The following is a 22,384-nucleotide window of genomic DNA, read 5'->3' on the forward strand; positions in this document are numbered from 1 at the left end:
CCGTAGAATGCCAGTTTTCTTTCTCCTGATAACGACGTCCTCCTGAGTAGTCCCCGCCCGGAGATCCGAATGGGGGACTATTTTACCTCCGGAATATTTTACCCAAGAGGACGCCATTATCATTTAATCATACAGTAGAGCTGCATGTCCTCGGGAAAAATTACGGCTGTAGTTTCCCCTTGCTTTCAGCCGTTCGCAGTACCAGCACAGCAAGGCCGTTTTGGTTAATGTTACAAGGCCAGATCAGTCAATCATCCAGACTGTTGCCCCTGCAACTACTGAAAAGGCTTCTGCCCCTCTTCAGGAACCACGCGTTTGTCTGGCCTCTCAACAGATACCCCTCCGTTGTGGTTGCACCTACGGTACGGCCATGTGTATCGCTGAGGCACGCAACGGCACGCAACGGCAAGGTCCATGGTTCATGGGGGGGCCCAATATCAGACACTAACCATTTTCACGGCATTGAGTGACGCGACTGTGGCATTGGTCAGTCCACACGTTCTTGTGTAGAAGTATTTGGACCTGGAGAATAACACAATGTCTGGTCTACAAGTGCCGATAGACGTCCACAAATTCTTCTGTAAACAGCTGTCGCCAACAATGCCGCGCGCTCATTTTACCTTCCATAGTTCTGACGATTTTTGTTTCAGCAGGAGGCGGGACTTAAGGAGAAAACTGCATTTAATATCACCGCCTAGAACCCAAAAAGTATATGCTGCCAAGAATGTAAATATCGGTTATAAAAAATCAAATTTTAATCCCGTTACGTCAACAAGGGACGAAATGCAAATATCTTAAGGGTGTGACCAGTAGCAACACTGATAAGGAATGTTTATGTAACTACACTGAGCAATTGCAACAGTGAACGTGATATAACTGGCTACCTCCACGTAGCATTTCTGTGGCTAATGTTCCGAGTGTACAGATTTACAGCTTAAATAACTCGGAAATGGATTTTGATTCGGGCGCTAAGGCGCAGTAACACGCGGAAATCACAGCATTTCGGAACGTTATTCAACTACCGTCTCTTGACAAAGTGAAAGCGATACGGAGTGTCCTCATTTCTTCTGCAGTCACTCCTGTCGTACAGCAACGGTCTCTTCCGTGACAGAGACTCACTTCGTACGCAAAAACTAAATGAAACACAGCTTTTAAAGGACACTGAAATTATCAAGATGCACTATAAAACCGGGTAATTAAGACCATTGCGTAAGCGACTGGACCAGTTTCTGAGCACTTTGCCTCTTTATGTTGAGGGGTAGAAGAAACGGCTGAACAACGCTTCACAATCAATCCAGCTCCTACTTCTGTCGGCAGAAAACCGGGCACACCAAACAATTGTTGCATCTACATACACAAACATCGATAGAAGTATTGATACAGAGGAATCCTTTCTATCTTGTTTACTGTACCTCGGTGCACAATGATAGTATGTTCTCAATAAACTTACAACATAACAATTCTAATTGTTTATTATCTGACAAGATGAACTGTAGTCCCAACCGGAGTGACAGCATTGTGTGGCTTACGCTTTATAAAGAGGAGGGCAGGAACAGAAAACAGGTATGCTCCGGTATTATAACAACTGAAATGTTGCCAACTGCTACTCTAGTAATGAAGTGACTGCAAGTTTGTTACCAGAATACAAACGGGCATTTTTTTCTTTTCTTTCTCTGCTACCCACGATGTTTCGCTAACAATGGACGTGCGCCCGTTTTCTGCAGCGACGAGTAGCCATCACACCCCCGATAATTTAAACGACCGAACACCCAATTATTACGTTTAAAGTACCTTGAGAGTGTAACCTTAGTAATTGGCGCTCCTTTTTAAGGAAAGTTACTTTTTCACGTTTCTCATTGTTTATGACGGGATATCACCTGAACTGTGTCTCGTACAGTAGTACAATCTCGCCTGTACATCACTGGTGTATGTGGATACTGTCTGCAAAATGTGATGCTAGTAGAGCTTGTAGCAAAGCAGTAATAAATTAAACCGTCGTGACAAATTCTGAAGATTTACTGAATAAACAGCGAAAACATACGAGTACATGCTGACAAGTAATGCCTCCAGATTTTTTATGTGAAACTTCTTAAAGTTTTTTTATTTTTTTTTAATGTCGCATGATCGATTTACGATCGCACGTTCGATATGTATCGTTTGGACTCGGCGACTTCGATAGGCAATCAATCATTCTTGCAAATTACCGAAATATGAGCCCAGAATGCCTTGTCATGAACGGCTACAAAATGGAGCGTAGAATATCGTCGACGTACCGGTGTGCTGAAAGGGTGCCGCGGATCACAACCAAAAGGGTCCTGCAATGAAAACAAATGGCACACCAGACCATCATTCCTGGTTGCCGGGCCGTATGGCGGGAGACAATCAGGTTGGTATCCCATCACTGTCCGGGGCTTCTCCAGACAGGTCTTCGGCATAGTATCTCATTGACTGAAATAGAATTGTCTTCAGTGATGAGTCCCGCTTACAAATGAGCTCATGTGACCACTCACATTCTATGCTCCTGTTCCTAGAGTAAGTACTGGTAATCTCTTGCATTAACAAGCGAGGTGTGGACAACTGATGATGGTCTTCGTACATCCATATTTAAACTGGATGAAAGTGGGACACAGCTGGTATAATTTTTATTAAAAATGAAATTCCTCCAGTTGTACTTAAGATGTTTTATTTACTTCGCTACTAGTTTCGACGTTGCGTCAACGCCATTTTCAGGCCCGTACACTTAGCTGAAATCAGTTGTGTGTGGCTCAGTCTACAAGTCCGCGGTGAGATCAACACGTGCTCCATATGGATGGCCAGCAGTTACTGCGAAGTAAATAAAACATCTTAAGGACACCTGGAGGAATTTCATTTTTAATAAAAAAAAACTGATGATGGTGATGTAGCAACGGAGATACGTCATGGATCAAGCAAAAAGCTTCTGCCGTAACTGCTGGGGGTGGTGATAGGAGCATTTACACCAACCCCCCTCCCTCCATCCCCCGTGAATCTGGCGTACAGAGGTTTTTCTTTCCCATATTGAAGGAATAACCAACAATTCTCTGGGACGTGATAAATTTTCAGTGTCACCTTTAAAGTTTAGTTCTTACCTACATCTACATCTACATGGATACTCTGCCAATCACATTTAAGTGCCTGGCAGAGGGTTCATCGAACCACCTTTACGATTCTCTATTATTTCAATCTCGTATAGCGCGCAGAAAGAATGAACACCTGTATCTTTCCGTATGAGCTCTGATTTCCCTTATTTTATCTTGGTGATCGTTCCTCCACATGTAAGTCAGTGTCAACAAAATATTTTCGCATTCGGAGGAGAAAGTTGGTAATTGGAATTTCGTGAGAAGATTCCGTCGCAATGAAAAACGCCTTTCTTTTAATGATGTCCATCCCAAATCTTGTATCATTTCTGTGACACTCTATCCCATATTTCGCGATAATACATAACGTGCTGCCTTTCTTTGAACTTTTTCGATGTACTCCGTCAGTCCTATTTGCTAAGGATCCCACTCCGCGCAGCAGTGTTCTAAAAGAAGACGGACAAGCGTAGTGTAGGCAGTCTCCTTAGTAGATCTGTAACATTTTCTACGTGTCCTGCCAATAAAACGCAGCCTTTGGTTAGCCTTCCCCACAACATTTTCTATGTGTTCCTTGCAGTTTAAGTTGTTCGTAATTGTAATACCTAGGTATTTAGTTCAATTAACGGCTTTTAGATTAGACTGATATATCGTGTAACCGAAATTTAACGAGTTCCTTTTAGCACTCATGTGGATGACCTCACACTTTTCGTTATTTAAGGTCAACTGCCACATTTCGCACCATTCTGATATTTCTTCTAAATCTTTTTGCAGTTTGTGTTGAATTCTGATGACTTTATTAATCGATAAACGACAGCGTCATCTGGAAACAACCGCTGACGGCTGCTCAGATTGTCTCCCAAATCGTTTATATAGATTAGGAACAGCAAAGGGCCTATAACACTACCTTGGGGAACGCCAGAAATCACTTCTGTTTTACTCGATGACTTTCCGTCAATTACTACGAACTGTGACCTCTCTGACAGGAAATCACAGATCCAGTCACATAACTGAGACGACATTCCATAAGCAAGCAATTTCACTACGAGCCGCTTGTGTAGTACTGTGTCAAAAGGCTTCCGGAAATCCAGGAATACGGAATCAATCTGAGATCCCTTGTCAATAGCACTCAGCACTTCATGTGAATAAAGAACTAGTTGTGTTTCACGGGAACGATGTTTTCTAAACCCATGTTGACTGTGTGTTAATAGACCGTTTCGTTCGAGGTAATTCATAATGTTCGAACACAATATATGTTCTAAAATCCTGCTGCATATCGACGTTAACGATATGGCCCTGTAATTTAGTGGATTACTCCTACTACCTTTCTTGAATATTGGTGTGACCTGTGCAACTTTCCAGTCTTTGGGTACGGATCTTTCGTCGAGCGAACGGTTGTATATGATTAAGTATGGAGCTAATGCATCAGCATACTCCGAAAGGAACCTAATTGGTATACAGTCTGGACCAGAAGACTTGCTTTTATTAAGTGATTTAAGTTTCTTCACTACTCCGAGGATATTTACTTCTACGTTACTCATGTTGGCAGCTGTTCTCGATTCGATTTCTGGATTATTTACTTCGTCTTCTTCTGTGAAGGCATTTCGGAAGGCTGTGTTTAGTAACCCTGCTTTGGCAGCACTGTCTTCGATAGTATCTTCATTGCTATCGTGCATGAAATACCTAGAAACTGACTGACACATTTATAGCAAAAATCTCTCGCCTCGTCCCCTCCCCGGTGTGCGGACATTTGCCACGACTTTACCTGCTCCGAAGGGTTGGGTCCCTTGTCTCCACCTCCTCCTCCGCCTCCTCCTCCTCCTCATCGCTTATTGAGCCTTTCCGTTGGTTTACTTAACGTAGAACCAGAATCTCTTTGGATATTTCTACACAGATTTTCGTTGTGGAAACTATTAAATGCATCTCGCATGTAAATCCGCACCAAATTTCGAGCCTCAGTAAAACTTCGCCAATCTTGGAGATTTTGCGTTCGTCTAAATTATACGTGCCTTTTTCGGTGCTCCTGCAGCAGCTTTCTGTCGTGTTTTGTGTACCATGGATTATCAGTACCGTCTCTTGTTAATTTATTTGGTATGAATCTCTCGAGTGCTGTTGATACTATTTCTTTGAACTTAAGCGACATACGATCTTCACTTACATAGTTTGGAAGGACTGGAGACTGTCTGTTAGAAAGACGTCATCCGAATTTTTAGTTTGCTTTTATAAATAGATATATTTCGCGTTTAGTATCGGTGAATTTCTTTGTTACGGAATTGAGCCTCGATACGACTGTGTGCTCCCTAATCCCTGTATCCGTCGTGATGCTCAGGATTATTTGTGGCTAAGAGGTCAAGTGTGTTTTCGTGACCATTTACAATTTGAATGTCCTCGTGAACTAATTGTTCAAAATAAGTTTAAAAAGAGCATTTGGAACAATTACTGAAGTTGGGTCTGAAAACATATTTTTGTCAATATACGGAAGGTAGACTGAAGTTACTGCCAACTATAATTGTGTGAGTAGGGTACCTATTTGTGATGAGACTCAAGTTTTCTTTGAACTGTTCAGCAACTGTTTCATCTGAGACCGGGGGTCGGTAAAAGGAACCAGTTATTAATTTATTCCGGTTGTCGAATATAACCTCTGTGCATACTAAGTCACAGGAACTATCTGCTTCAATGTCGCTTGTGAGCTGGAACACACATTACATTATTTTTCCTTAAGTTGTGCTTCTTGTTTCTGTTGTAGTGCAGATCATTACAATTACGTCTTTTCTCTCCAAAACCTAGGATGCTTTCTCTGTGACCCTGTAAATACCAGAGCTAAACACTGTAGAACAACAACGTACGTTACAAGCATTGCATTCTGTATTACTTCATTTCCTTATTTCTAACATTTTAAAATTGTACGTCGACTTTAGATGGCATGTCAGTAATAGATGTTCTTATCCCTATTTAGTGAACGTATTTTCAATCATGTTTTGAACACTGTCCCGCTATACTTTATTAACTAATATTTCGCCGCAAGGGGTATCGGATTTTTGAGAGTAAATTAATATGGAGTATGTCGTTCTTCTTTTCAGACATTCCCATTCCCATTTCTTCTTTCCTTATTGTCTTTTGGGCACGCAGTTGTAGTAATTAAGGTAGGCGCAAATGCGTGAAAGGAAGCTACCGTTTTGAACACTGTCCCGCTATACTTTATTAACTAATATTTCGCCGCAAGGGGTATCGGATTTTTGAGAGTAAATTAATATGGAGTATGTCGTTCTTCTTTTCAGACATTCCCATTCCCATTTCTTCTTTCCTTATTGTCTTTTGGGCACGCAGTTGTAGTAATTAAGGTAGGCGCAAATGCGTGAAAGGAAGCTACCGTACAGACAGAGGGATCTATATTTATACTTGGCAGAACTAATTACATACTGACATAATCGTCGGTATTGCTTTCCTTTCCCAAAAGTTATAAATATTTCGATTTCGGAATAGAACCTCTGTATTTGGCCAAGATGTCGAAGAAAAAGGGCCCTTACGTACTGGTTATTTCGAATAAGATGTGGAGACGGCGGTTTGCAAGCGGACAGAAGTAGTACGAGGAAGGGCGTCCATTACCTGAGGGATCGCTACCTGGCGAAGGGGCAAGTGTGGCAAATGTCCGGCATTCCCCTCCCCAATCCCACCCCACCTCCTCTCCCCCACCTCCCCACGCCACCTGGAAAAATTTATGCGGACGCTCATGCTTGTGACTGATGCATATACTGTTGTAACTTCCTGTCTAGTGCTGTGAACGGATCATTTGTTAGCAATCACCAATCGTTCTTCTCCCCTCAATTAAGCACAACAGGACTGAATCGAATAGTAAAATAAAGAGACTGATGCACCATCAGCGTCCCGGTTTGCAGTGATCGTTTCACTCCTAGCGCTCAATTCGAGGCGTTTTGTTTCCCGCAGGCAGAGAACAATTCCGCTATAAATGACCGACGCCGCCGCAGGGCGCGCTGTTTGTAGGGGAGATAAGCGGGCCCTCCACCAGGACGGCGGAGTCAAGCCGAGATCGATAGGGCCTGCAAGGGCGGAGGGAGCCGCCGGAAGCACTCGCCAGCCCATTCTTGCGCTCGTTGGCCGCCAGCCCTTCGGCCAGCAGGTGGCGGCCGCTTACCGTGAAATCCCTCCCTGCCCCGGCCGCGCTCCGTTCGGCAAGTCGGGGCTGCCCAATGGGCCGTGCGGGAGAGGGGGGCGATTTGGCTGCGACGAGAGTGTCGCGCTTTACTGTGTGCTGGCTATCGCTAACGCTGAAGGGTCGAAATTATCGTACTAACTTAGTACGTTGAGGTTAGGACCAGTGGTCGAAAATTAACATTTCAGGTAATATGAGGTCGAGAATGAGCAACGCTTGTGAGATGTAGAGATGGGCAAAACTGTTCTTTTCAGAGATCGGATCAGAACTGTTCACTCCCTTAAATGAACTAGCTCTTTTTCATGACTCACCACTGATTCACAATAGAAAATAAATGGAAGGCACATTGCCCTTTAAACTTGGTTTATTCCAGTACTATACCTGTATTTTGATCTTATTTGATCCTATTTTGAAGTAACACAGATAATGAGTAAGAATTTTGTATTGTTTATTGAAATTTCCACGATATGACAAAGTTTTTGATTATTGATTTATTTTGCACTATCGTGGTTTTTTGGGTGATCAGAAAATGTTGTAACTTGAGACTTGCATTAACAATATATTTGACTATAATGTATTAAAATTTCATTAACCTCATACAAATACATCGCAAGCCATATATTTTTAAAGTCAACGTTTCCTTCCGAAGACGCCTAAAATCGCAAAATCCGTACCAGAATAAGAAAAAAAAATATAAATTTGACTGTAAGACTAAAGTGCTGCATATAGCCTTACGCAGAATAAAACAAGGAAAATATTGGTGTATCACATTTTGCGATACGTTTATCGGTTCGCTCGTAATTAAAGCGTAAATTCGAGTGTCCATAATAAAAATCCTATAGTAAGAGAAGTCGTCAGGGACCTAATCTGATCAGTTTAAACAAATAAAAATATAATAAAAACAAATGATGTATACATAACATAATAATGTTATATACATAGCGCTTGTCTCACTAGGGGTAAGATAGATACTGCCTACAGGAAAATTAAAGAGACCTTTGGAGAGAAGAAAACCACTTGTATGAATATCAAGAGCTCAGATGGCAACCCAGTTCTAAGCAAAGAAGGGAAGGCAGAAAGGTGGAAGGAGTATATAGAGGGTTTGTACAAGGGCGATGTACTTGAGGACAATATTATGGAAATGGAAGAGGATGTAGATGAAGACGAAATGGGAGATAAGATACTGCGTGAAGAGTTTGACAGAGCACTGAAAGACCTGAGTCGAAACAAGGCCCCGGGAGTAGACAACATTCCATTTGAACTACTGATGGCCTCGGGAGAGCCAGTCATGACAAAACTCTACCATCTGGTGAGCACGATGTATGAGACAGGCGAAATACCCTCAGACTTCAAAAAGAATATAATAATTCCAATCCCAAAGAAAGCAGGTGTTGACAGATGTGAAAATTACCGAACTATCAGTTTAATAAGTCGCAGCTGCAAAATACTAACGCGAATTATTTACAGACGAATGGAAAAATTGGTAGAAGCCGACCTCGGGGAAGATCAGTTTGGATTCCGTAGAAATACTGGAACACGTGAGGCAATACTGACCTTACGACTTATCTTAGAAGAAAGATTAAGAAAAGGCAAACCTACGTTTCTAGCATTTGTAGACTTAGAGAAAGCTTTTGACAATGTTAACTGGAATACTCTCTTTCAAATTCTGAAGATGGCAGGGATAAAATACAGGGAGCGAAAGGCTATTTACAGTTTGTACAGAAACCAGATGGCAGTTATAAGAGTCGAGGGGCATGAAAGGGAAGCAGTGGTTGGGAAAGGAGTAAGACAGGGTTGTAGCCTCTCCCCGATGTTATTCAATCTGTATATTGAGCAAGCAGTAAAGGAAACAAAAGAAAAATTCGGAGTAGGTATTAAAATTCATGGAGAAGAAGTAAAAACTTTGAGATTCGCCGATGACATTGTAATTCTGTCAGAGACAGCAAAGGACTTGGAAGAGCAGTTGAACGGAATGGACAGTGTCTTGAAAGGAGGATATAAGATGAATATCAACAAAAGTAAAACGAGGATAATGGAATGTAGTGGAATTAAGTCAGGTGATGCTGAGGGAATTAGATTAGGAAATGAGAAACTTAAAGTAGTAAAGGAGTTTTGCTATTTAGGGAGTAAAATAACCGATGATGGTCGAAGTAGAGAGGATATAAAATGTAGACTGGCAATGGCAAGGAAAGCGTTTCTCAAGAAGAGGAATTTGTTAACATCGAGTATAGATTTAAGTGTCAGGAAGTCGTTTCTGAAAGTATTTGTATGGAGTGTAGCCATGTATGGAAGTGAAACATGGACGATAACTAGTTTGGGCAAGAAGAGAATAGAAGCTTTCGAAATGTGGTGCTACAGAAGAATGCTGAAGATAAGATGGGTAGATCACGTAACTAATGAGGAGGTATTGAATAGGATTGGGGAGAAGAGAAGTTTGTGGCACAACTTGACTAGAAGAAGGGATCGGTTGGTAGGACATGTTTTGAGGCATCAAGGGATCACAAATTTAGCATTGGAGGGCAGTGTGGAGGGTAAAAATCGTAGAGGGAGACCAAGAGATGAATACACTAAGCAGATTCAGAAGGATGTAGGTTGCAGTAGATACTGGGAGATGAAGAAGCTTGCACAGGATAGAGTAGCATGGAGAGCTGCATCAAACCAGTCTCAGGACTGAAGACCACAACAACAACATAGCGGTATTACTACGAAGAACAATATCCAGTACAGACGAACTCCGATGCAGAGGTGCTGAGTCAAGCAGGTCGAGCCGTGAGCTGTATTACTGCGTGAGCTAAGACTGCAGAGACCAGAGTGACACCTGTGTTGCTTTGCTCAACGCTCTGGCTAGAGTCGAGAACGGTGGGGTGAGCGTTGAGCGGGCGAGTTCCGAGGGTGGGGGGAGCGGTGAACGGCCACCAGTCACCGGCTCCGAGACAAATCGTCCGTTCTCTTGCGAGCAGGTTGTTGCAAGTAGTTCTTATGTTCTCCGCTAGGAGGCTCTCTGTCCTGTTGCTCGTATCAACTGCCCAGAGGGCAGGACGTGCGACTGAAACGATCACCGACAGAGTGCGATGCTAAGTTAAGGTGCGCCAGACACTGCACGCGGCAGAGGACGCACAGAGACGGCACGGCATATGTGAAACACAAAATCCAATGGGGCACTGCACAATGCTGGCAGCCAAGGTAGAAGCAGGGCAGAGGCCGGCGCCGACTGTGTTGTGTGGCGTGCACTGTGCTCTGACCAGCAGAGGCGCCGCTGATATGCTCCGTCTCTCTCTCTCTTTCTCTCTCTCTCTCTCTCTCTCTCTCTGCCATTGGAAACGTTTGGAGCTACCGTTCTTTTCTTCTGAATCACTGATTGTTCACTCCTTTGAAAGATTCAACTCTATGAATCAGTTCAGGAGCGGATCCCCCATCTCTAGTGAGATAAGAGTTGGTACAAACATCTGCAAGCCGAACCAACCAAACTTTTAGAAAATATAATATACAGGATGCTTCCTAACCATTAGAGTACAAACAGCATACTGTCAAAGTCTGGATATCCACAGAGTTCAGATACAGAGAATGTTACTTACACATACAGCAAGAATTTACTGACTTCATTACACAATAAATTACAAGTTACAAATGTATTCTGTGAGCAGCTGAACGGAATGGACAGTGTCTTGCCGGCCAGAGTGGCCGAGCGGTTCTAGGCGCTTCAGTCTGGAATCGCGCGACCGCTACGGTCGCAAGTTCGAATCCTGCCTCGGGCATGGATGTGACTGATGTCCTTAGGTTAGTTAGGTTTAAGTAGTTCTAAGTTCTAGGGGACTGATGACCTCAGAAGTTAAGTCCCATTGTGCTCAGAGCCATTTCAACCATTTTTTTTTTGACAGTGTCTTGAAAGGAGGATATAAGATGAACATCAACAAAAGCAAAACGAGGATAATGGAATGTAGACGAATTAAATCGGGTGATTCTGAGGGTACTAGATTAGGAAATGAGACACTCAAAGTAGTAAACGAGTTTTGCTATTTGGGGAGCAAAATAACTGATGATGGTCGAAGTAGAGAGGATATAAAATGTAGACTGGCAATCGCAAGGAAGGCGTTTCTGAAGAAGAGAAATTTGTTAAGATCGAGTTTAGATTTAGGTGTCAGGAAGTCTTTTCTTAATGTATTTGTATGGTAGTGTAGCCATGTATGGAAGTGAAACGTGGACAATAAATAGTTTAGACAAAAAGAGAATAGAAGCTTTCGAAATGTGGTGCTACAGAAGGGTGCTGAAGATTAGATGGGTAGATCACATAACTAATGAGGAAGTATTGAATAGAATTCGGGAGAAGAGAAATTTGTGGCATAACTTGACTAGAAGAAGGGATCGGTTGGTAGGACATATTCTGAGGCATCAAGGGATCACCAATTTAGTATTGGAGGGCAGTGCGGAGGGTAAAAATCGTAGAGGCAAAGCAAGAGATGAATACACTAAAGAGATTCAGAAGAATGTAGGTTGCAGTGGGTACTGGGAGATGTAGAATCTTGCACAGGATAGAGTAGCATGGAGAGCTGCATCAAACCAGTCTCTGGACTGAAGACCACAACAACAACAATATATTCTGTGATCTCTCAAAGTCTGTGTGAATCACTGTATCTTTTTAAGTAAGTTACAATACTATGGAGTAACAGAGAATGGTGCAGAGCGGTTCAGATCGTATCCGTCTGGCAGGAAACATAGGATGCCAACGGGAAAGGGTCCTTTATTAAGCTGCCAGCCACTACTAAACTGGGAGCCAGTTACGTATGGTGTCCCACAAGGTTCCATTGTAATTCCGTTCGTTTATTACCGTTTATTAGCGACCATTCATCAGTAACGTCACTTGAAGCCAAGTTCTTTTGTTTGCTGATGGTAGAAACTTTGCAACAAACAGGGAATCAACTGCAGTTTAAAAAAGGTTCAGTGATATTTTTAATTTTTTGTGACTAAACAAGAGGCTCTATATGTAGTTCAGAATTTGCAAGAGGTTTCTCCGCAGTATGTGTCTAAGATATTACAACCAGATAGAAACTTCACCAAAAGAAGGGATCGGTTGATAGCGCACATTCTGAAACGTCAAGGGATCACCGGTTTAGTATTGGAGAGAAGTGTGTTTGGGAGGGAGGGGGGGTGTATAGAGGGAGACCAAAAGATGAATGCAGTATTTAAGAACTTTCAACATCGCAGCGCGTCAGCAATCGTTGGTTAATATATTAAAAAACTAAAAACCCGCCTCGATTGCGAAAAAAGCACCTAGTGTTAAGTGTTAACCTAGGTTTCGGCGTAGATAACTACACCTTCTTCAGAACAATAAAATCCACAAGTGCCTAAAAAGACCTTTGTCAATGATTAAAAGAACACCATAGCTATACAGTATATGAATGCAGTAAGCAGATTCAGAAGGATGCAGGTTGCACTAGTTATTCGGAAATGAAGAGGCTTGAACAGGATAGAGAAATATGGAGAGGTGCATCACGCCAGGCTTCGGAATGAAGACCACAACAACAACAATAATAAATGCAACTGGTAGGAACATACCACGTAACTGACACAGCGCTTAAACAAATCTCTATTTGCAATGCGGATATTCTCAGACGTAGCTGATGTAAAAATAAGAAAGCAATCATACTTTCCGTATTTCCATTTCATAATGTTAAAGGGAGCCTTTTTAGGACAACTGATATAGTTAAGCTATAGATTTCCGAATACGAAAGCACGTAATAAGAATTATGTATAGTATGAAAGTCCTGCTGGGGCCTGTTCAGGGAACTGGAGATACTAACTACTGCATCATAATTTATTTATTCCTTAATGATATTTGGCATAAATAATATATATCGTTTTCAATCCAAAATCTTAGTTCATCTAAGCAAGAACAATCTTCCCGAAGATTTAAGTTTCTGACTTTGGTCCAGAAAGGTGCATTATACAGGGACGCACACACATTCAATAAGTTGACAGCCGCCATGAAAAACTTAACTACTAATTTACTTAGCATATCGCACTTTTATTGTTGCAAATATGTATTATGTACTCTGGTTTTTTTATGATATGTTATACATCACTGAGGATGTCCTCACTGTGTCTCTAGGGAACAAAACGTACGTCCAATATAATCTAAATGCTGCTGGCGCTACCTTGCGAAATGGTACACGGCAGTCTCTCTCATGCCCACGGTGGGGCTTACTATTGTTTCCAGTTGAAGATTCGTTGTCGAAGATGGAGGATCCATCGTTGCAGGTTCTTGCGGAAGTTCGTTTAGCGTGTGGCACGACTGCATGTTGTGGCCGGAAAGTCACACCAAGACACAAACAACAGTTTCCTAACAGACGTCATACAAACTGGAAAAACATCATCCTCGTGAGCAGATACTTATGAGGAACCAAACTGCTTTAATCACAAAGGACTGACCACTCCCAAGGAAGTATTGCTCTCGTAGCGGAAATGGTTCAGATGGCTCTGAGCACTATGGGACTTAACATCTGAGGTCATCAGTCCCCGAGAAAATAGAACTACTGAAACCTAACTAACCTAAGGACGTCACAAACATCCATGCCCGAGGCAGGATTCGAACCTGCGACTGTAGCTGTCGCGCGGTTCCAAACTGTAGCGCCTAGAACCGCTCGGCCACACCGGCCGGCCACTGCATACTCACACAGATGATTTGGGCAGCTTTAGTCGGGGGTGAATGTCACTGATAGATTTATTGCTCAAATGACATCCAGCGACTTGTCCACGTTCAAAGTCAGTAAGATCTCATGACTGGCCCATTCTGCTTTTAGTACTCCTCTGCTTACAATACAGTACTCCCCGCCTCATTTTATACTAGTGGCCACCTCTCGTGTCATCTAGAGGCCAGCCCCGCTTTACATAGTGGTTTTCATCAGGTAGTTTACATTGACTTCTACATCTACATCTACATCTACATCCATACTCCGCAAGCCACCTGACGGTGTGTGGCGGAGGGTACCTTGAGTACCTCTATCGGTTCTCCCTTCTATTCCAGTCTCGTATTGTTCGTGGAAAGAAGGATTGTCGGTATGCCTCTGTGTGGGCTCGAATCTCTCTTATTTTATCCTCATGGTCTCTTCGCGAGATATACATAGGAGGGAGCAATATACTGCTTTACTCTTCGGTGAAGGCATGTTCTCGAAACTTTGTCAAAAGCCCGTACCGAGCTACAGAGCGTCTCTCCTGCAGAGTCTTCCACTGGAGTTTATCTATCATCTCCGTAACGCTTTCGCGATTACTAAATGATCCTGTAACGAAGCGCGCTGCTCTCCGTTGGATCTTCTCTATATCTTCTATCAACCCTATCTGGTACGGATCCCCCACTGCTGAGCAATATTTAAGCAGTGGGCGAACAAGCGTAATGTAACCTACTTCCTTTGTTTTCGGATTGCATTTCCTTAGGATTCTTCCAATGAATCTCAGTCTGGCATCTGCTTTACCGACGATCAACATTATATGATCATTCCATTTTAAATCACTCCTAATGCGTACTCCCAGATAATTTATGGTATTAACTGCTTCCAGTTGCTGACCTGCTATTTTGTAGCTAAATGATAAAGGATCTATCTTTCCGTGTATTCGCAGCACATTACACTTGTCTACATTGAGATTCAATTGCCATTCCCCGCACCATGCGTCAATTCGCTGTAGATCCTCCTCCACTTCAGTACAATTTTCCATTGTTACAACCTCTCGATACACCACAGCATCATCCGCAAAAAGCCTCAGTGAACTTCCGATGTCATCCACCAGGTCATTTATGTATATTGTGAATAGCAACGGTCCTATGACACTCCCCTGCGGCACACCTGAAATCACTCTTACTTCGGACGTCAACAGCCTTGCCCCAGTGGTAACGCCGGTTCGCGTCAGATCAACGAAGTTAAGCGCTGTCGGGCTTGGTTAGCACTCGGATGGGTGACCGTCAGAGTTCGCGAGTGCTGTTGGCAAGCGGGGTGCACTCAGCCCTTGTGAAGCCAATTGAGAACTACTTGACGGAGAAGTAGCGGCTCCGGCCACGAAAACTGACAACGGCCGGGAGAGCGGTGTCTGACTACGTGCCCCTTCACATCTGTATCCGGTGACGTCTCAGGGCTGAGGACGACACGGCGGCCGGCGGGTACCGTTGCACGTTCAAGGTCTGTTAGGACAGTGTTTGTTTTGTTTTTGGCTTATATTGACCTACGGAAAATTTTCCCTGAGTCTCATAATAATCTCCTAAATCTTAAAATCGCTTTTACTGACTCATTCAGAGATTTGGAGTGGAAGTCCTATACCAGAGTGGTTTCAAGACATCTGTGCGAAGTGCGCTGATAAAGTTTTTGGTAAGTGGATTCCTTTACGAACTTTGTATGGGATATTCGACCGCCTCTCCTTCAGCGAAGATGTTTCTTATAACAGACCCAATGTGAGCAGAAATAAACATGGTCTTTCATCGAGCAAAACAAAGGTGTCGCAGTGAACGTAGCACGAATTTGATGTCATTGGTGTGCGACCTGGTTTCAAACATTTTGCTAGCTTCAGCACGATATTTCGCTGTACGTCATCTGGACCAATCGGATTAATGTGAGCAAAGGAAGCGCCGGCCGGGGTGGCCGAGCAGTTCTAGGCGCTACAGTCTGGAACCGCCCGAACGCTACGGTCGCAGGTTCGAATCCTGCCTCGGGTATGGATGTGTGTGGTGTCCTTAGGTTAGTTAGGTTTAAGTAGTTCGAAGTTCTATGGGACTGATGACCTGAGACGTTAAGTCCCATAGTGCTCAGAGCCATTTGAACCTTTTTTTTTTAAGCAGAGGAAGCCTGCATTCGTACTTTACGTAACGAAGTATCCCAAAATGATGAAAATATAGCCGGCAGATATACATTTAAATTCCACGCGGTGACAAATCAAAGACTAAAACATCCGCTGCGCGTCGTTAAATCATAGCATAATTCGCACGAACTGACTGTAAATCTATGAACTAATCTAAAAGTTGTATTTATTAATTTTACATATGATTAGAAATGAAACTACACTCATGCTCATAAATTAAGGATAATGCTGATACATGGTGAAACAACGCTCTGGTGGGCGGTTTGCGGGTTTAAATCACCTCGGTGTATGACCATGCGGTGCATTTGACCTGCGGTCGTCGCACGGTGGCGCTGGCAGCAGTCCACATATGGAGAGGTGTGTTGGTGCATGTCAGAGTACGGTGCAGCAAGAAAGTGTGCAGACGTTTCCAGACGTGCTAATGGTGACTGTGTGTTGAAAATGCCACAAAGAACACATATTGTTGACGTTATGAGGGGTAGAATACTAGGGCGACTGGAGGCTGGTCAAACACAGCAGGTCGTAGCACGGACCCTCCGTGTGCCACAAAGTGTGATCTCAGGATTATGGCAATGATTTCAGCAGACAGGAAACATGTCCAGGCGCTACAGTATGGGACGTCCGGCCGGCCGGAGTGGCCGTGCGGTTCTAGGCGCTACAGTCTGGGGCCGAGCAACCGCTACGGTCGCAGGTTCGAATCCTGCCTCGGGCATGGATGTGTGTGATGTCCTTAGGTTAGCTAGGTTTAATTAGTTCTAAGTTCTAGGCGACCGATGACCCCAGAAGCTAAGTCGCGTAGTGCTCAGAGCCATTTGAGCAATGGGACGTCCACAATGTACAACACCACAAGAAGAACGATATCTCACCATCATTGAATGCAGACGGCCACGGGGTACTGCAGGTAGCCTTGCTCGGGACCTTACCGCAGACACTGGAACAATTGTCTGTAGACACACAGTCTACAGACGAACGAACAGACATCGTTTATTCGCATGGAGACCTGCAAGGTGCATTCCACTGACCCCTTGTCACAGGAGAGCCCGTAAGGCCTGGTGTCAAGAATACAGTAGGTGGCCATTGGGACAGTGGTCCCAGGTGATGTTCACGGACGAGTCCAGGTATAGTCAGAACAGCGATTCTCGCCGGGTTTTCATCCGGCGTGAACCAGGTACCAGAATCCCTTAATCTCACTGAAAGGGACCTGTATGGAGGTCGTGGTTTGATGGTGTAGGGTGGGATTATGATTGGTGCACGTACATCCCTGCATGTCTTCGACAGAGGAACTGTAACAGGTCAGGTGTATCGGGACGTCATTTTGCACCAGTATGTACGCACTTTCAGGAGTGCAGTGGGTCACACCTTCCTCCTGATGGATGATAACACACGGCCCCACCGAGCTGCCATCGTGGAGGAGTACCTTGAAACAGAAGGCGAATGGTGTAGGTTGCCTGTTCTCCAGACCTAAACCCAATCGAGCACGTCCGGGATGCTCTCGGTCGACGTATCGCTGCACGTCTTCAAACCCCTACGACACCTCAGGAGCTCCGACAGGCACTGGTGCAAGAATGGGAGGTTATACCCCAGCAGCTGCTCGACCACCTGATCCAGAGTATGCCAACCCGTTGTGCGGCCTCTGTACGTGTGCATGGTGATCATATCCCATACTGATGTCACGGTACAGCGCAGGAAGCAGTGGCGTTTTGTAGCACATGTGTTTCGGGACGATTTTCTCAACTTATCACCAATACCGTGGACTTACAGATCTATGTCGTGTGTGTTCCCTATATGCCATTGCTATTAATGCCAATTTTGTGTAGTGCCAAGTTGTGTGGCACCACATTTTGCAGTTATCCTTAATTTGAGAGCGTGAGTGTAGCTGAGGATCTGTATCATGTGTAACTTAATGACACAGTGTTAATTTGTGACGTGCTGTAAATCATGAAAGAGGCTGTATAATGATTAACAAATACTAAGCTGTGTTTGTTTTGCTGTTACATGAGAATCTATTGATACCAGTTTATTAGGCTGCGTCATATATATATATATTACAGAACATTTGTGTGTGTGTTCTACTGTTGAAGGGACAATGTATTTTTATAATTATCTATCTTAATAACATTTATAGCGGAATATCAAACAGTGTTAATTTATATATTATTATGTGAAGATAAACGTATTTTGTCTAAACTGCTCACTATATAGTTATCTTGCTAACAACAACTGAGCATTACCTAAAGTTTTACTTTATTTTCACCCAGTACTAAGACTTTTTACGTTCGAAGAATATATTCGCATTCCTCTAGCGCACACCGAAAACAGATCTCGCACAGAATATGCTCACTTTTCCACAAATAGCCGAACGGAAAGCTTAGCGACGCCTGAAACGGTTACGCAAGGCCTAAGGCGAGCAATAAGATTACGTGTCCTTTGCTACGATGCCTCACGCACGGCGCTCGAACACAGTTCGGAACGTCTGACGTAACTGCCTACGCTAGGCCACATTGAAACGCGAAACGGACATGCACATGACCTTGAACATTGGTGCAAGTTATACAGCAACTCCGGACATACAGTAGTACACACTGAATTTCATTGGGACTTACCATAGCTTATACAGATGTTGCATGGCATTTCTTATCTTAAGGAGTCATGCGTGTTTCCTTGTAGTCCTATTGTTTTAATTTTTACCACAGAAAATATCCAGAGGTATTAAATCTGGTGATCTTGCCTCCCATTTTGTGATTTCCTAATGAACAATCCAATGATCGCGAAATGTTATGGCGGTATATCAACTGTTGTAACTGTGACGGGAATGAACCATATTTACTTTTACTATTGTCATACATTGTGAAAGTCAGAGTAGGTTCATTAGAAAGCTGTGTGGCCGGTATTACTGCAGAGCAGAGACCCGTGGGGTGTATGAATACAGGTAAACAAATAAACAGTCCCTGTCTTACGTGTCTGCTTGGGTTTGGTAGAGTAGGGCGAAAATTTTTGGTCTTCTTCTGCTGATGATGGGACTGTGGTTTGCGCATTACTTCGTTGCTTCCTGATCGATTTCCACACATGTTATGCCGTGCAAGTGCTTTTTCAAAGCCCTGTCCAACACCACAAAGAAGTACTATTTCCACTATAAAAAACGATGCTGTAATTCAGCAGTTGTAAACGTTATTAAGAATTACTTGCACACGTCAAAATGTTCGTCGCGTCATCTGCTATAACTGAACGACAATCGCACCCCTACATGTTTACTCATTCTGGATAAACAGGGCGCTTCAAATTTTGCGATAAACGTCTAGGGGATCATGTATCAAGTGTCATGGAGAAAATTTTTTGTTAGAGGCAAGACGTTCGCTGTCGTTTCTCGGCCACTCTAGGTGACGGTTTGTTTCTTTTTCTTTTTTTTATATATAAATTCGCCGGCCCTCGCACGAAATTTCACCGAACTAGCAGGGTCTACTAACCTAGCGTGTGCATACAACCCATCCCAATATATTACTAGAGTGACTCTCAGCAAGAAAACCTTGTGAATGAGTGTCTCTAAGCGCAGAAACATATTTCAGAAGCTCGGCCTACCCCCTTTTTCACGAAGTACGATGACCTGTAGACCTGTAGACGACTGAATTACAGGAAACACACATTGCATACCAACTCCGCAGAACTTGGCGCTTCTCAGGGGCATAATCAATTATAGCAAATGACTAGTATCGCCTGGAAACGTCAGAGAAAATGTATTCTATCGTCCCTAGACATTTGTCGCAAGGACTCTGAAACAACCTGTATTTAAGGCAGCCTATCACACCTGTTTTACCCTGTACAACGTGTACTAGTAATAGATTTTGCAGATTTCGGCTTTAACATGAGGGCAGGTAAAAACAGACGAAGAAAGATCAGAGTGTAGGTAATCGAAGATTAGAGAAAAATACAAGTTCAACTGGGCAAAAATTGGGGGAGAATTTACTTATCTAATTTATTTTTCCTTTCACACTGCTGGAGGAAATAGCTGCTGTCATTACTGCAATAACCATAGCACCATCTGCCTTACATTTGATCAATAAGTCACAATAATTGGACAGGGTTTTGAAACATGGTTCTTTGGAATACGAGTACAGTACACTGTACGTAGTAATGACAGAAACAGAAAAACAGGAACAAAAAAAAGTAGAGTTTATCCAGAGAACAAACTGACGGAAGCTGAAGCATGTGATGTATCTGTATAATGGGGTCAAACGACTAGTGTGAGACAGGAAAGCAAGTGACTTGCCAGACAACGGGTTCCATACGAGCCTCCAGAACAGCTGCACTATTGGCCATTAAAATTGCTACACCAAGAAGACATGCAGATGATAAACGGGTATTCATTGGACAAATACATTATACTAGAACTGACATGTGATAACATTTTCACTCAGTTTGGGTGCATACATCCTGAGAAATCAGTACCTAGAACAACCTCTGGCCGTAATAACGGCCTTGATAAGCCTGGGCATTGAGTCAGAGCTTGGATGGCGTGTACAGGTACAGTTGCCCATGCAGCTTCAACACGATGCCACAGTTCATCAAGAATAGTGACTGGCGTATTGTGACGAGCCAGTTGCTCGGCCACCATTGACCAGACGTTTTCAGTTGGTGAGAGATCTGGAGAATGTGCTGGCCAGGGCAGTAATCGAACATTTCCCGTATCCAGAAAGGCCCTGCAGGACCTGCAACATGCCGTCGTGCATTATCCTGCTGAAATGTAGGGTTTCGCAGGCATCGAATGAAGGGTAGAGCCACGGGTCGTAACACATCTGGAATGTAACGTCTACTGTTCAAGGTGCCGCCAATTCGAACAGAGGTAACCGAGACGTGTAATCAATGTCACCCCATACCATCATGCCGGGTGATACGCCAGTATGGCGATGACGAATACACGCTTCCAATGTGCGTTCACCCCGATGTCACCAAACACGGATGCGACCATCATGATTCTGTAAACAGAACCTGGATTCATCCGAAAAAATGACGTTTTGCCATTCGTGCACCAAGGTTCGTCGTTGAGTACACCATCGCTGTCTCTCCTGCCTGTGATGCAGCGTCAAGGGTAACCGCAGCCACGGTCTCCTAGCTGATATTCCATGCAGCTGCAAACGCCGTCGAACTGTTCGTGCTGATGGTTGTTGTCTTGCAAACTTCCCCATCTGTTGACTCAGGGATCGAGACGTGGCTGCACGATCCGTTACAGCCATGTGGATAACTGCCTGTCATCTCGACTGCTAGTGATACGAGGCCGTTGGGATCCAGCACGGCGTTCCGTATTACCCTCCTGAACCCACCGATTCCACATTCTGCTAACGGTCATTGGATCTCGACCAACGCGAGCAGCAATGTCGCGATACGATAAACCGCAATCGCGATAGGCTACAATGCGACCTTTATCAAAGTCGGAAACGTGATGGTACGCATTTCTCCTCCTTATACGAGGCATCACAACATCGTTTCACCACGCAACGCCGGTCAACTGCTGTTTGTGTATGCGAAATCGGTTGGAAACTTTCCTCATGTCGGCACGTTGTAGCTGTCGCCACCGGCGCCAAGCTTGTCAGAATGCTCTGAAAAGCTAATCATTTGTATATCACAGCATCTTCTTCCTGTCGGTTAAATTTCGCGTCTGTAGCTCGTCATCTTCGTGGTGTAGCAATTTTAATGGCCAGTAGTGTAGAATAGTGGCAGGTAGGACCCATACCGGTATCTATCGCTCGTTTGATCTATAGGATGGGGTAGATAATGGTTAATGGACGAACCTGGGTACAATATTTACAGCCCAACAGAACAAGGACTATACAGATATCAATGAACTAAGAGTTACTAAGGAATTGAATAACTCAAACCTAACATTCTTGGTATGTATGAGAAAGCGAGAGCTATTAATAATCAATTAAATGTGTTTTTGCAGAAAATTAGGGGAGAGAATATGCGGTGTGTTCCAAAAATAACAGAAATTCTAGTTTTTTTAAAGGAACTTATTTATTCGTCGACATTAATGTTATACTCTTCAAAGTACTTCCAATTAGATATTGTACACTTATGTCAGCGCTTTTTGAAACTACCGAAACACTTCTGCAACTGATCACTGGGTATCTTTCAGCTCTGTCAGAGATACGTTTTTAATCTTATCCATGCTTGTATAAGGAAGGCCCCTCAAGGTTTTCTGTGTTGTTGAGAACACAAGAGGTCATATAAGGCCGTTTCTGACGAATGTAAAGGCTGGAGAATCGTTACAGTACTATTTTGGTCCAAAATT

The 22,384-nt window shown here is 43.5% G+C and overlaps 1 protein-coding gene and 1 pseudogene across 1 annotated transcript in view; both read left to right on the forward strand.

Moving 5' to 3' along the window:
- The window catches only part of LOC126187933 (uncharacterized), a 466,086-nt gene that overhangs the window by 75,192 nt on the left and 368,510 nt on the right, over positions 1–22,384 (forward strand). The gene's annotated exons all lie outside the window — the stretch shown is intronic.
- On the forward strand, positions 15,122–15,239 carry LOC126189318 (5S ribosomal RNA; annotated as a pseudogene).

This window comes from Schistocerca cancellata, chromosome 5 (genome assembly GCF_023864275.1).
Source record: "Schistocerca cancellata isolate TAMUIC-IGC-003103 chromosome 5, iqSchCanc2.1, whole genome shotgun sequence".
In the NCBI taxonomy this organism is placed as follows: domain Eukaryota; kingdom Metazoa; phylum Arthropoda; class Insecta; order Orthoptera; family Acrididae; genus Schistocerca; species Schistocerca cancellata.